General features: G+C 42.0%; 1 protein-coding gene across 49 annotated transcripts in view; it reads left to right on the top strand.

Moving 5' to 3' along the window:
- The window catches only part of LOC140661310 (uncharacterized), a 274,629-nt gene that overhangs the window by 142,256 nt on the left and 115,752 nt on the right, over positions 1-16,621 (top strand). For all 49 annotated transcript variants that reach the window (XR_012045756.1, XR_012045739.1, XR_012045736.1 and 46 more), the window contains one exon: positions 12,787-12,894. The gene's annotated coding sequence lies outside the window, so the exon portion shown is untranslated. The remainder of the gene's footprint in view (positions 1-12,786; positions 12,895-16,621) is intronic.

Consider the following 16,621-nt stretch of genomic DNA (forward strand, 5'->3'; position numbering starts at 1 on the left):
GCATCTCCCCAATGGTTTAATTCGCCAGTACTAGTTACTTGACTACATGTCCCACTGCTTAGGCTATGTGCTGCATACCAGAACAGAGGCTGTTTTAGCAATAGAATAGATTTTTTCTGGAATATTCCTGTAACACAGGGGTTTTCTTAAAATATGTCACCGTTCTCTGTGTCTCCCAGGACACTCAGTAGACTTCTTTTATATCAGCAAGTTCCATCTGTTTTTCCTCTTCAGCTGCTGTGTGATGGAGGGATTCTTTGGGTTGGTCCCTTTTGGATGATCCTTCAGCAGTGTTCAGGTTTAGACTTCCCATAGCACATGGTCTGGGCTCATATCTCTGTCTGCTCTAAATATTTTTTTCTTCTTTTGTGCATAAACAAAAAGATAAGGAAACATTTATCTCTGACAGATACTGGAATTTGTTGCAAATGCATTCCGCTTAATACCTAATGCATTTCTAAGTGATTTGCCTGTGAAGATTTTTAGTTGTCTGTGTATCTGATAGATTTCTAGGTTGCATGTTCATCTTTTAAGATGGAAATAACATTTGAGCTGGAGAGTCCTAGTTGTAGGTTTTCAATGACAAAAAAAGTGCTTCTAAGCCGACAAACAAAGCTGGTGCGTTGCCAATTTATGGCATTATTTTCTTCTAGACTGAAATTCTCACTTGTGCAGATTACTGCCAGCAATTAAAAACTGACTCACTCCTTAAATTCCTTTGCTTTTTAAAGTAATGGTTGGCTTGGGATTTCTGAGGTTTTCATCAGATTTGTCTTTATTTTGTCATTACTAATCTGTTTTTTTCTAAGTCTGGACAATCTTTTATTTCTTACTGGCATATAAATTGAGTTTAGAAAGCCATACCATCCACAAAAAATGCATAACACTACAGTGATGCTTGTTATGTAGAGTCATTATACTGTGTTTTATATAGTCTTTTATTACATGCAAAGCTGTTAAATGCCCCCCTCTTAAATTCAAGATTTCCTAAGAGATCCCTTTATAAGGCTCTATTTTAATGTGAATTAACTTTGCCAAATTTGAACTGTTTATACTGATATTTTCCATGTCTGTCTTAGCCTGAATTTTTTGTTTTAATGTTTCAGATTAAATGGTACAGATGTTTCCAAGAACAAGATTAGGGAAAACTGCATTGTTTTTCTTCATTGTTGATTTTTTTCGTAAGTCCATCAGGAATCTTTAGAGTCTTTCATTCTCTGGAGCAAAGATTTGAAGCATTAGAATAAGAGGAAAGCCATGAGGAGGAGGTGCAAGAAGAAATGAGATGGAAACAAGCCCTAAGGGATCAAACTGTCTATCTAAACAATGCTCTCCTCCTGAATGTTGTTTTGAACCCATGAATCCCAAGTGTTTCTTTTCCTTTGCTCTCTGCAATTAGTTTTGAGACATTTTGGAAAATTATTATTACTCTCTTTTAGGGGCATGCTGATGTGACTTGTGCAGTCTTCATTCTGGCATTTCCTGGGTTTTTTTAATGCTTTGGATTATAACTAACATGATTTTAACCTTTTGTATGTGTATGCATGTAGTTTATATCATGATGGTATTCCAAATGCAGTTAATGCAATGCAAAGTTGAAGAAAGAAATGCAGTTCCATAGAGAGCTCATATTTTAGTGCAAGGGCTGATGCAACATAGGAAGAATAGTAGTGCAGAAGGTGACAAGGGCAATACAAAGCTAAACAAAGGAGGTATATAAAATAATTCTTAGATTTTTTTAATATAAAGCTATTACATACCTATGTAATGGTATGTAATACCATTTCTGTCTGACCTTTCAGACCTTCTGTAAGACCTTTCTGTCTAGGGAAAGTGGAAGACTGAAAATAGGGCCCATATGGGGACTTGTTTTCAGATGGCTCTTGCAGCATAGAATCATAGAATCATAGAATGCTTTGGATTGGAAGGGACCTTTCCAGGTCATTTAGTCCAACCCCCCTGCAAGAGCAGGGACATCTTTAACTGGATCAGGTTGCTCAGAGCCCCATCCAACCTGACCTTGAATGTTACCAGGGATGGGGCCTCCACTGCCTCTCTGGGCAACCTGTTCCAGTGCCTCACCACCCTCATTGTAAAATATTCCTTTCTTAAATCCAGTCTAAATCTGCCCTCCCTTAGTTTAAAACCATTACTCCTTGTCCTGTCACAACAGGCCTTGCTAAACAGTCTGGCCCCGTCTTTCCTATAGGCCCCCTTTAAGTACTGGAAGGCTGCTCTAAGATCTCCCCGCAGCCTTCTCTTCTCCAGGCTGAACAACCCCAACTCTCTCAGCCTGTCCTTGTAGGAGAGGTGCTCCAGCCCTCGGATCATTTTCATGGCCCTCCTCTGGTCCCGCTCCAACAGCTCCATGTCTTTCTTGTGCTGAAGACTCCAGAGCTGGACACAGTACTCCAGGTGGGGTCTCACCAGAGCAGAGCAGAGGGGCAGAATCACCTCCCTCGACCTGCTGGCCACGCTGCTTTTGATGCAGCCCAGGATACGGTTGGCCTTCTGGGCTGCGAGCGCACGTTGTTGGCTCATGTCCAGCTTTTTGTCCATCTGTATCCCCAAGTCCTTTTCCGCAGGGCTGCTCTCAATCACATCATGCCCCAGCCTGTATTGAAACTGAGGATTGCCCCGACCCAGGTGTAGGAGCCTGCACTTGGCCTTGTTGAACCTCATGAGGTTCACACAGGCCCACTTCTCCAGCTTGTCCAGGTCCCTCTGGATGACATCCCGTCCTTCTGGTGTGTCTACTGCACCACTCAGCTTGGTGTCATCTGCAAACTGGCTGAGGGTGCACTCGATCTCGCTGTCAATGTCACTGATGAAAATATTGAACAGCACTGGTCCCGGTACGGACCCCTGAGGGACACCACTCATCACTGATCTCCATCTGGACATTGAGCCGTTGACCGCTACCCTCTGGATGCGACCATCCAACCAATTCCTTGTCCACTGAACAGTCCATCCATCAAATCTGTATCTCTCGAATTTAGAGAGAAGGATGTTGTGGGGGACCGTGTCAAAGGCTTTACAGAAGTCCAGATAGATGACATCCATTGCTTTTCCCTTGTCCACTGTTGTGGTAACTCCATCGTAGAAAGCCACTAGGTTGGTCAGGCAGGACTTGCCCTTGGTGAAGCCATGTTGGCTGTCTCAAATCATCTCCCTGTCCTCCATGTGCCTTAGCATAGGTTCTAGGAGGATCTTCCCAGGCACAGAGGTGAGGCTGACAGGTTGGCAGTTCCCAGGGTCTTCCTTTCTACCCTTTTTCAAAATGGGCACAATGTTTCCCTTCTTCCAGTCACCAGGGTCTTCACCTGACTGCCATGACTTTTCAAATATCATGGAGAGTGGCTTGGCAGCTACATCAGCCAATTCCCTCAGGACTCTGGGATGCATCTTATCAGGTCCCATAGACTTATATATGTTCAGGTTTCTCAGGTGGTCACAAACCTGATCTTCCCTTACAGTGGGAGGGGCTTTACACCCCTGGTCTGCAACATGTTGTCCGTTGACTCGGGAGGGGTGAGGAGAGCAGTTGCCAGAGAAGACTGAAGCAAAAAGTTGTTGAGTACCTCAGCCTTCTCCTCATCTGTTGATACTAGGTCACCATTCTTGTTCATCAGTGGAGGTATGCTTTCTTTAACTTTCCTTTTCTGGTTGATATACCTGTAGAAGCCCTTCTTATTATTCTTTGCATCCCTTGCCAAGTTCAGCTCCAGCTGCGCCTTGGCCTTCCTGACCCCAACCCTACACAAGCGGGCAGCATCCCTGTACTCTTCCCAGGTTACCTGTCCCTGCTTCCACTGCCTGTGCAGTTCCCTCTTGCTCTTTACTTTGACCAGCAGGTCTCGACTCAGCCATGCTGGTCTCTTCCCTTCCTTGCCTGATTTCCTACATCTGGGGACTGAGAGCTCTTGTGCTTTATGGAAAGCATCCTTAAAGACCTGCCAGCTCCGTTCTGCTCCCCTGTCCCTGAGGACCGTTTCCCAGGGGGTCCTACTGACTAACTCCTTGAAGAGCTGGAAGTTTGCTTTCCTAAAATTTAGGGTCCTGACTATACTCCTTGCCAGTCCCATATCCCTCGGGACTGTGAACTCCACCAATGCATGATCACTGCAGCCTAGGCTGCCTCCAATCTTGACGTCGTTGATGAGCTCACTTGCATTGGTGACCATGAGGTCCAGTATTGCATCCCCTCGGGTAGGGGTGTCTATTACCTGGGTTAAGAAGTTATCCTCAATGCATTTCAGGAGTCTCCTGGATTGCCTACAGCTTGCCGTGCTACTTTTCCAGCAGATGTCGGGGTGGTTGAAGTCCCCCGGTAGGACAAGAGCTTGCGAGTGTGAAGCCTCCTGTAGCTGGAGGAAGAAGGCTTCATCAGTAGGCTCTCCTTGATCAGGCGGCCTGTAGTAGACACCAACCACAAGGTTCCCTTTGTTGCCTCAGTCACTAATTCTTACCCATAGGCTTTCGACGTGCTCATGGCTATTCTTCAGGGACAGCTCTTCACACTCTGTCCATTTCTTGATATAGAGGGCAACACCTCCGCCCCTCCTTCCATTGATAGCCACACTCCGGTCATGGGATTCATCCCACCAGGTTTCAGTAATGGCAATCAGGTCATAGCTTTCTAGCAGCATGGTAGCTTCCAACTCCTCCTGTTTGTTGCCCGTGCTGTGTGCATTCATGTAGAGACACTTCATCTGGGCTGTTGGCCATGTCACCTTCCTAGTGGAACACCCCTTGTTTCCTGTAAGGTGTTCCACGAAAGTTTCCTTGTTGGCTCCTACTACCTCAGGAGTTCCCAGCTCATCTCTGCAAGACTTCGACTGTGGTGCACTGTCCCCAGCAGGCCCCTGGGCAGCATGTTGAGGGCCCATACTAGCACCCCATCCCTCTAACCATTGTGTGTCCTCCCATGGCTTGCTGCAGGCAAGCCTGATATGTTCCCCCTCCCCCTTCACATCTAGTTTAAAGCCCTGTCAATGAGCCCTGCAAGCTCCTGGGTAAAGGCCCTCTTTCCCCTTTGAGAAAGGTAGCTCCCATTTGATGCCATCAAGCCTGGTGCCATGTAGGCCACCCCATTGTCAAAAAAACCAAAATTGTGATGTTGACACCAGCCACGGAGCCATGTATTAATAGACTGGGTCTGCCTGTTCCTTCCAGTCTCACTGCCCACAAATGGAAGGAGGGAGGAAAAAATCACCTGTGCCCCAGATTCCCTCACTAACCATCCCAAGGCCCTGAAGTCTCTTTTAATCACCCTTGGGCCACATACTGCAGCTTCGTCACCTCCCACGTGGAAGAGCAGTAATGGGTAGTGGTTGGAGGGCTGTACCAGGCTAGGAAGTTTCGTAGTGATATCTCTAACCCAGGCTCCTGGGAGGCAGCAGACTTCCCTATGAGTAGGGTCTGCCTGACTTACGGACCCTCTGTTCCCCTCATCAGGGAGTCTCCTACAACTATGACACACCTTTTCTTCCTTGTGGAGGTTGTAGTAATATGGGGTGTGTGTCTTTCTGGTCTTGGCTGCTCCTCTGGTGTAGATGGATTGACATCCACATCATCCACTGGCTGGTCCTCCACCTCTAGAGCCTTATATCTATTGTGCAGAGGCACCTGGGGAGGCGTGGTGGGCAAGGAGGGCATTTGCTTGCTGCCCTGTTTGTGGACTTGCTTCCACTCGCTGCTTCCCCTTAAGTCCCTGCCGACATCCTGGTGGAGGGAGGATACTGAGTCCCTTTGATCAGGGGCTTTTTCTGGTGGCTGTCTCTGTTCATGTTTTGGGAAGGTCAGAGTGCGGTTCCACCAGTCTATCTCTTGCTCAGACTCCCTGATGCGTAAGAGATTGTAATGTCATGTGTGAATAAAATTTTCTAATTCCTGCATCCATCTCTCATTAAAAAATTCAATTTCTTTTTTAAGCTTTGACTTATGCTGACTTATGCTAAAATAACAAACCTCAGTGTGTATTATTTTCACAGGGGACATTTTCTCACATTGAGTTTTCAGTCTTTACAGAACACATAAAGAGTCATTATTCCTTTGCAGGCAAAGACTTTGTATCTTGCAATATACCACATATTCTAGTCAACAGAATACCACTGTGTCTGCGGAGCTTGGTATCTTTCCCTGGCAGCTCTGAGTGACACACATGGTTCAGTCTTGCACCCTTCACTAATTAGAGTCTCCCTCCAAAATAAATATCAAAGCATTAGCCAGGAAAAAAATAAGATGTTACATATGGGGGAAAAAACCCTGTTCTGTAGTTCAGTTTTTAGGACAAATAATGTAATGGAAAAGAAATTTGTCAAAGAAAATTGTCTCACGGATCTAAACAGATCAAAAATACAAAGACAACTCAGGGTACTTTTTTTTTTAAAGGCCAGGAACTTTATTGTTGTTATACACCTCTGCTAACATTTTCTGCATCCTTGGCTCACATAGTCCCACATGACCGTGGGGAAGAAAACTGGTGCTTAGAAAACATTTCCTCTTCATGTAGTCCAGCATATTTCACAGATCTGCATTGCCACAAAGCATAGCCAAAGATCAGTAAAATTTATATTTCCTGTAAGGAAGATCTCTGAGTCTGGAAAAGGTTCAGGAACACATGGAGGCCAGAGTTCACATCCATTGAACACAATTTACTCAGTCAGATACAGAGACAGGACCTGCAGCCCTAACAGCATCACACCACTACTCAAACCAGTTGTGTCCCACAGTGGCAGTAGAGCAGCTGTTCTTAAAATTGCCCAGCCTAAGGATAGACTATCTAGATATAATGAAAACACAAGCCTGAAAAGCACAAAAGAAGGAAAGAGAAAAGGCTGGGAAGAAGACTTACGGGAAAGATGAGGCAGAAGGCAGGAAGATTGAGGACATATGGGAAAGATTCTGTAATGGTCCCAAGAAAAAAAGATAGGATCACATCATGCACGTGCAGAACTAGACCAACTTAACCTTGTCTTTGACGTTTCCCAGTTTTTGAGTGTTTGACTCTCTTATTCTTTTTTAAAGTGTTTTTTTTTAATTTGGAACTATACACACATGTATAGAATGAATCAAACTTTCAACGGAGTGTGTGGAAGGGTGTATGTTGCTTTGGGTTGACATGCCTGTACATGCAAGTCATATCTGTAATATGCATTTTCAAATGGAAGATTTGAATGAACATAAAGTGGCAGAGGTGGAAGATAACGTGATTTGTGATTTCAGCAGGAATGTATCTTTTTTGTATATCTACATGTTCTTCTCCGTGCTCTGCAAAAGGACAAAGCAGGCTGAAGACATGTTAAAAAACCCCTCTAGTGTGGCAAGCAGGAAAGGTTTCTGAGCACAATGGTTAGGCATAACTCACCATGTGAAAGAGAATGTACCTGGGTAAAAAGCACAATGGGGATATTTTGGACGTGGAGGAGAAGACAAGCTATTAGGACCACCCTGTTTGCTACTTCTGTCTTGTCCATGGAGCATGGTTAGTTTCAAGTCTCAAAATACTAAATAAGACACAGACACATCCTGTAAAGCTGCCTTGCGTAACCTGCTGTTGCTCTGCTCTTGCTCTGGTTGAGTAACTGAGAAAAGGCAGAGAGGTAAGGAGTGTTCCTGCTTTTCTCTGGATCAATTCTCTTGCCTGTTTTTGTATTGGTTTAACTAGCTAGCTATATGGGCTAAGAATTTAACTCATCACAGAGTTCAAAATCATAGGGCAGTTTTTGCTTTTAAATCAAATGTATCTATTCAGCACAGAATGCTATATGTCTGTTACAGGGATCAAGATAAAATGCAAGCCTATTCCCTGCTCCGTTTTCCTTCTGTCTCTTTTTTTCTCTTTGAAACTTGCTAAAATGAATACCAGACAGTATCCTTTGACAAATGGGTAGAGCTTCCTGTGGGTCATTTCAGAAGCAGTTCTCAAGTTCTCATGGGAAAATCAGATTGGAAGTGAACAACAGTCCACGTAGAGTCTAGTGTTTAAATAAATTCTTATCTTTTTGTCTTAACATTAGCCTCTATCAAATACAATAAGTTGTGAAAACAATGTGAAGAATTTGAGACTGAAATAATTTGCTTATAGGGAATAATTTTTATTTGATTTGTTGTAGTGTGCAGGTACTGTTAGGGAGTGAATGAAAACTGGAATTTGCAAAGTGAAGTGGATGCCATATACCCATTTTGGTGAGATTTGAATACCTTAAACTCAATTTGAAATTCCTAGCCACAGTTCTTAAATATGTTGTTTTAGTCTATAAATGTTAAAAGAAATTCCAAAGTTTTTAAGAAACTTTGAATACAATACGAAAATTGTATTCATGTAGAGTGATAAAGGATCTGGGTGTAGGATAGTAACATGAGTTCCGTTCAGATGTTTTTCCCCACACATTCGCACTCAGGAGAATAGGGCTGTCTAGGCCCCAGATTCTTCCCCCCTCCAATCCAAGCAGTCCCCACTCCCTTCTTCCAGATGAATATACAAGACTTCACATCCAGACTTTTTTGCTGTCCATCAACTCATGACAGACAGTCTAGAAAATAGTGTGCCCTAAATGTCATGTAAATGTTAGTCTTAATCAGACAGCCAAATACAATATTGTGCTACAGCTAAAAATGAATTAAAGAACCTGCCACACACACTTTTAAAAATTTCCCTAGAAAGGAAGGTTTAGGGAAAGTTCAAATGCATAGAATAAGTAAAACATAGTCATAACAGGACTTTTGTTAACTGAAGAAATGAGGAAGAGTCAACATCCAAAAGAAATTACACCTGTTTAAAATGTTATGGTAGAAGGGAATCCATTGATACTGGGTGAGAAGGCCTATCTGTCTGTTCTCCCTGGGGAACATGGAAACAGGATAAACAAAAAAAAACCCCAAACCATCTCCATGGCACAGTATAGGAAACTAAGAAGGCTCAACATCTCAAGGCACTGCGAAAAAAGAAAAGAAGGAGCAGGGAAAGCCATTTCCATCATTTCACTTCCACATTATCAATAACTCTGTTTCACAATAATTGGCCACAACCACCTTTCCTTTATCCTTACCCTTTGGCACTGTGTTAGCAATGAGTGGTTGGCCCCTTTTATAGTAGAGCTACCACTGTAGCAATTAAAGCATTCTCTCTTTCTTAGTGGTCTATACTGAACTTTGCAAACATCTAAGAAAACTATTCTATAAATAATTCCACTATATTCTGAGCAACCCAATGGTTATTTGAAGGGGCAGGCTTTCTCTTGGTTAGCAGTTCCCAGTTCTTGCTCCAAAAAGTGACAGCAAAAATGACACTGAGGGCCCTTTATTGTGTCTCATTAATTTCAAGGTCAAAGCTCCAACTGACCAGTTACTGAATATGTTTTTTTCTGTGTTCCCCATACTCAATTCCAAATGCTTGCTTTGTGTGGCATGTGACACTTTAGCCTTACTGTGAGTTGTTAGTCGTGTGGTGTGATGCCTTTCACTTGGATTCCAGTCAAATCTACTGGCTGATTTTGGTTTGTTCTTGTGTTCTCACTTTATTTCCTCCTGGTGCATTGGTAATTAGGTGATGTTCAGTATGTTTGCTAACAGCTTTTACTAGCTCTGTGGATATCACTATTCTTTGCAAACTGTTTTGGGGGTGGAGCTCAACAGCCTTGCTCTGATTATAATCTGAAGGTTTTTGAGGAGGTTTGTAATTTTTTCTATGTGCAATACAGGCTGTAATATATTATCCTGTTAGCTGTCTGAATTCATAGCCCTTTTTTAACATAGACATTTAACAAAATAGCTAACCATATCATCTTACAATTAGTTTCTTGTAGGGAAAATGAGAATTAACAAAGTGATTTCCTTTTGTAAGGAAAGTTGATATCCCTTTTTAAATGCCAGCAATTAGGCAATAAAAAGTTCCTACATGTTATTTCTATTTGGAAAAAACAACCTGATGATGGTAGGGTACACATTTCATGCAGTTCTGCTTATGCGTAAACGATGTACACAAATTATGTTCATCTGACTGTTTTTGAACAAAAGCAGTTACTTGGCCTGTAGCTCCATGCCTGTCTTTCTGGCAAGCTGCAGTCTAAAAAGCTGGGGCTCTGCTATGCTGTTTGTCTCCTTTCTGTTTTTCTCCTTGCTGTTTACAGTACACACCTAGGGGCAAATCCATCTCCAAATCCTGATAGTTTCTTTTGTTTTCTTGCTTAATAGATGGGCACTGAACCTTCTCTGCTTTTGTGCGAGTATAAGTGGCCTCTCCCAGTTGATTGATTATAGAGATGTTTGTGATTTCCTTTAAATCACAGACTTATCAAGTAGTGTCTAATCAACCACTGGTATTCTGGGCAATTGTGAAAGGTTTTGCCTATCAATTTATTTCTAAGGCTCAGACTGAAAAGTATTTTACATTTTCTAAATGTTTTCATTGACTTCCCACATAATAGAAAGAATTTTACCACTTTTAATATCTCTTCAGTATCATGTAATTCCAGGAGGAAAATCAGGTTGATTCCAAGCCAGGATCCCTTCCAAATAATTTGTTGCCTTTCAGTCAAAGAGTTGTTTTGGGATTTCAGCAGTCAAAGGAGCTCATCATCCAGCTCACTTAGCCTGGGAATAAACTTACCCTCACTTTTTCTCTGCCTGGCTTTAATGGTATCAGAGATACAATGGCAAAAGGCAAGTTTGTTTCCAGGTCCTTTGAACATGAATCAATGATACAAAAGACTATACCTCTGGCAACGCTTCAGTGCATCACATTTGTAGTATATTGGAAAAGCTCAAACTTCCATGAAACTCCTAGACCTATATTTGCTTCATTCAAGCTGTGATAAAGTTAACTCCATCATAGTATAGTCCTTCCAGGCAACAACTGATAAAACAAGTCTTTAGAAAGTTCAAAGCACCTATTTTTTACTGATGTTGGCATTAAAAATACCTATTTTTTACTTGATTCAAGTTCCTCGATGTAAGTAACATTGACATTAGGTATTGCTGGTTTTAGAGGAGAGGTGGGAAAGAGGTAAGAAAGCTCACCCGCTATTAATTTGGCAATTCATATTTGAAGTCTGGATACAAATATTGACTGCCTCCTGTTGATTGCTACCTATGCTCCACCTCTGAATAAGAAGTACACTTATCTGAAGTTTTTTATGTGATGCATACAATCATGAGTAATCATAACTTTCCTTCACATATTTTGTGAATATTTTTACTGTTTATAATATAGACCTAAAACTCATCCTTCTTTCACCTGATACATTCAGAGGTTTGCCTTTTGCCTTGAATGTATGCTGTAGGAGCAAAAGCTAGCTTCATCCACCATCTTGCTGGGCACTGGGTTGTTCAGTCTATTTTGTCCTATAGTCCTGCCAGTAGCGATCATGAACCTTCCTTGCCCTCCTAAGAAGATTTCAAAACCCAATACTCCAGAAGCAATTCAGAGCCACTATGGGCCTAATTCCTAGTTTATCTAGGGGGACTTTATTCTCCTTTGGTAGAGTGAAGGGCCACAGAGAATCAATGTAAGTTAAATTCAGTTTAAGGCTTCTTCATATTGCCCAAGCATCATCAAAAGATTTGGGACTGGATTCTCACATGCCTTGTAGCTCTTAGGAATCAAGTAACTTGTCTGCTTTCTCTGCCTGAAGGAGAAAGATGGTGCAGCTGTGTAGACTAAAGACATACCAGGATGCTTTTGGTAGCAGAGTATGAGAACCTGCACTTACATGTGGGTCTGCAGCTGGCTACAGTCAGCCAGGCACTTCTGACCCTGGTGTCTCGTTGGCACCATTTTGTAGTTAAAAATACAGAAGACACTCAGTAAGGTGAAGCAATGAATCCTGAGTCTGGCCAGTTTCTCCCTGGTCTTCTTTTTTTTCTTTCTTACCTCTCTGCTATAGGTCCTGCTCAACTAGGATGATCTTGAGCCAGGCCTTCCTACCTCATATGATAATCCCAGCACTGCAGTATGATAACTGTCTTTATCCTCACTAGGGAGAACAAAGCATAAGGGCTTTGCCTCATGCTAAACTCCACTTATCTCTGATTGCCTTGTTCTTGGCTTCTGACTGGTCACAGGCCACAATACTTGACTCTACCTGTAGACCTGTACTCTTCGTGCCTTATGGCATGGTGGAGCTGTCGGTGTTTGCCTGGCCTGTGCTTGTTCCATTACATCAGCAACAAAGTTATGCAATATCTAAGAAGATGAAGAAATATCAAAGAAAAAATCTCCTTGGAGCTCTGCATGGGTTTCTTGTCTAGACACCAAAACAATCTACAGAGAATGACACCCATTAACTGCTGCCAGTGAAGCAGAAGTGGGAGCTGCACTTGTTCCTCCTGCTAAAAGGCAAGAAGAACATCCCTTGGTCTTGCATGCGTAACCTGCACAGCAGTAGATCTGTTAGTCCTTCCTTTGCCCACCTGTGTCCGTATTACAGTTTTCTTGGCATGGAGAAATGGCATGGCAATTGCATTCAGAAGATGTTATACAACTGGATTCACAACAAGAAGGAGGCACATCAGCTATGTTTTCTCCTGAGCATATTTTTTTTTGAAATTATAACTTCCTTTTCTGTCCATGACTCCTAATCCTTCTGCTGCATAAAACCCTTGACAAGGCTTGAGAAGGACTTGTGTGTTCTGTTGTTGGAGCTAGGAGGATGTTATCTAACTGGCAAAATAAGCTAACAGCAGAGTATCTCGTTGCAGGAACCTCATCACCTAACACCTTTACCATACACAGCAATTGTTAATACACAGTACAAATGAGATTTGTGAACCTCTCTCTTACAGGATCCTTCTGGATGTAGCGATATTTTACATGAAGGACTGTGAAAACTACAGCAGTGCTTTCCTTGCACTTTGAAGAGACCCCAGTCTGCTTGTGAAGTTCAGTTTAAGGTACAGCATTTATTATAGAGGCCTGTTTCTGATGGCACAAGCACATACCATGAGTCCCACTGAGTGGGCCAAAGATCATCTGTAATAATCTCTTAGGAACTGATAGCTAGATGAAAAACTACAGTTTCCAAAAGAGAAAGGTCCTGCTGTTACTTAATACACTTTTAACACAGAGGGGCATTTGTTACATATGAGTCTTTGGCAGTAACTTCTTAACCGCCTTTTCCTGAATCTCTCGCAGTTAAGAGTTGCTTTCTCAGACTAAGGCTAAATTACTTATGAACACACAAACATAGTTATTTTGATAATGCTTTGGATATTAGCGTGAATGATACCATGGCCCTAAGCAAATTTCTCTTCAGGTTTTAGACTTGTGAAGGAACAATAAGACCAATGATTTAAAAAGGGGTTATTTATTGTAATTCTTATGTTGTGTCCTTGCAGAGGTTGCTATTTTTACCAACTAAAATGCAGGGAAATTCTCAAAAGCAGTTTAAAATAATAAACTTTTCTTAAGTCAAGAACAGATTCCGTCAACCTATTGGCTCCCACTTCTGTTTTGAAAGGAGCACTGCTGTACCAGCTGCCATTCTTCTGGTATGAGTTTCCCATGGGTTTTCACTGTGGGCAATCTGTAAGTTTTGACCAGATCTTAGACAGTGACATTATTGGAATTAACAGCTTCTGAAGGAGTCCTGTGGAACAACATTTACATGCTTTACACCTTGTATGACAGATTAGCATAAAATCTTGACCTCCTAAGACTAGCTGTTTTCCTCATTCCAACAGAAGTCACTGAGAAAGGGGAGAGAAGGTTAAAAAAAAAAAAATTCCCATTTTGGACTGTGTTGGTTTTTTTCCAAGAAGTGAAATGGTCTATAAGAATTTGGGTAATGCATGTACATGATTTCTTGTCTTTATATCGAGAATTTATGTAGGATGGAAATCAAAATACACAGCATCTATTTGAAGAATGTATGCTTGTCCTGGGGAGCTTTGACACAGAAAGAACCCGCAGCAGTGTGTGACATGGTACCTGTGGGCTCACCCTGCAGTGTATGCTTCCCCAGAGGGTACTTAGCTGCCATTGCAGTGCTCCTTGGACTCTGTCTTCTTGGACAGTAACAGCTTTACCACAAACAAGTCTGACAGTAAAGTAAGCCATTTGGATGTATAAGTGCCGCATGCTTGAGGACTACCAAGCAGCTTAACAAAAATGCTTTGCATATAGAATGGTAAACAAATCCTGGAAATGTGAGCATAAAGGATGGTCTCCCAACAAAGTTTGTTGTCTGTCCATGCAGGGAGGTCTGCATGCATCTGAAGCACTGCAGCCATATTCCTGAATCTAACCTGTCAGTTACTACCTTGTTGCATCCCCGTCAGCAATAGGGAGCAACACATGACAACTACAGGAACCTCAGCAACATACTACCCAAAAAGTGGGATGTCGTCTAGAAAGTGGGATGTCATCTATACTACCAAAAAACCTGCCTCCATCTTCTTCCTGCCTGGAACAAATGGTATCCTATCACAACTGACTCACTGTTCCACTCCAGTACAGCTCTCTAGAGGATGGTAGTCAAAAAGGCTTGTGGATTTTACTTCATGTCAGTGGTGCTATATCAGACTTTGTACAGAAAGATTGCTGTCCCTAACTACTAGAGATGCAGACTTAGCTCAGGCTTTGAGCCAGATGGAATCTCTTTGTTTCAGTCTGCACCATTAGTGGGGCTCCAGGCTGAACTATGCCCTCACAGACATGTGCCAACTCTTTTTTCATCAGGTTGCAAACAGGTTCAAGGTACCTGGCTTGGGGAATTACTCCCAGAATGGTATACAAAAAAGAAAGAAACCACAGAAAAATGTGCATGTGCACATGGCAAATCTGCTTATAAATGGGAGATCCATCAAAAACATAAAATCACACAGTGAGAACTTTTAAGCCATTTTTCAGCATAGACCTACAATACCCATTCCCCTTGTTCATTCTGGGATCAGGCCAGGTATGGTGACCAGAGCAGGCTGGCTGGGGGTATGGATTCATCGATTCTTTTCCAGAGCTGTAGTCAATCCTCTGGATCCATTTTAAGGCAACAGGAATAGCAATACCCGTGTATTCAAACAGAATATTGGGATTAGATCCCAAATGAGCTCAGCCAAGTCAATTAGCATCTTTGCTATGTCTCATCTGTATTTGGTTCAGTAATACTTTTTATACATGGCATCTGGGAGCGATGATTAATGATCAGAATGTGTTTTTGAAATTCTTGAATGAAAGCGGCTACATCAGTACAATGTCTAAATATTTTAATGACTTTGTCATTTTTTCTCTCAGTGCCAGTATTTTGTACATTGTAAACTCTTCAGCACAGCATGAAACTCCAATCCCATTAAATTTTATTGAGCAACTTAATAAAAATGAGTTAAATTCCAAAAAGAAAAAAACCTTAAGTATGAGCACAAAGAACAGTTTTGTAAGCCCTGTTGTGGGTCCATGCAAGGATGCCTGGGTGCATATGGAGACCTCCTTACTCCATTGGTGCAGGCTACCACTTCTTGACACATAAATGTTAGTCACAAAGAAATAACTACAGGAGATCTTATTTCTTGTGCGGTTTGTATTATAGCAGCAGTTTATGTTTGCACAGGCAAACGTGCATTAAAAAGCACTCCATGTGCCCAAAGCCTGACTTGCAAAGAGAGAAATCGAAGGCAAGGAATGTTAAGTGACTTTCTGACTCCACCGCTGAGGTTGCCAGAGGAATTGTCAGCATTCCCAATATGTTAATGGCTTTTGCCATGGGAATGTTTTGTGGCAGGGAATTGGTCTAAGGCTACTGAGTCCGCATTAAGCTGTCTGGTAGTATGCTGAGCAAATTCAATAGATTTCGGGCCAGTAACCTATAGACAAATAGAAGTAGTGCTCCCAAGTTCAAGTGCAATATTTACCTTTAGGAATACTCTATCTCCTTACATACTTCTAAAATAATGCTGAGCAAGTAACAAAAAGGTGTTTCATAGGTATGAGCCTTTCCTAATTGGGTTTCATCTATTTTTAATATTTAAACAATCTTTTCTCATTGTTGCTTCTCCGAACCTGTAAGGTCGCAGAACTCATGGGCTTCTTTGCTCATAATGATATCCCATGATACTGGGAGAGAGGCGGAAACAGCTAAAAATAGTGAAACTCTCCTCTACTCAGCCCCCTAGGAAAATATTTTGATAAACCCAGGCAGCAAGCAGGAAGGCTTGAAAAGGGAAGTAAGACATACCTCTCTGAATCTGAACAAACCTTAGGAAAGCATGGCTTAAGAAATAGGCTACATTTAATCTTTTATTTTAGATGAATCAATTTGCCTATCCAATGTAAAACACATGTCATAATCCATTCAGGTAATAGGAACAAGGAAAAATCTCTTTCTGTGATCTTGCTGCGTTCTCTGCACCCAGATGTGACCCTGGCAGATGATCAGAAACTTGCTTTACATTTTGTTGGTCAGCAGTATACATCAGTAAGGCTGCCAGGGAGCTTTTGTTTTTTCTTCTTGCGTTTCCACACTGAGACAGAATTATCTGGACCACAGGGTGTCCACAAAACAACAACAAAAAATAGATTTTTTATGGAGCATTTATAGGTGGCAAAAAATAATACACTGTGGCTCAGATTATTCAGATACTCATGATTTTTGGGTGCCGTACCCTTATGATGAGTAGTATGATAACA

This window comes from Ciconia boyciana, chromosome 1, assembly GCF_034638445.1.
Source record: "Ciconia boyciana chromosome 1, ASM3463844v1, whole genome shotgun sequence".
NCBI classification, from domain to species: domain Eukaryota; kingdom Metazoa; phylum Chordata; class Aves; order Ciconiiformes; family Ciconiidae; genus Ciconia; species Ciconia boyciana.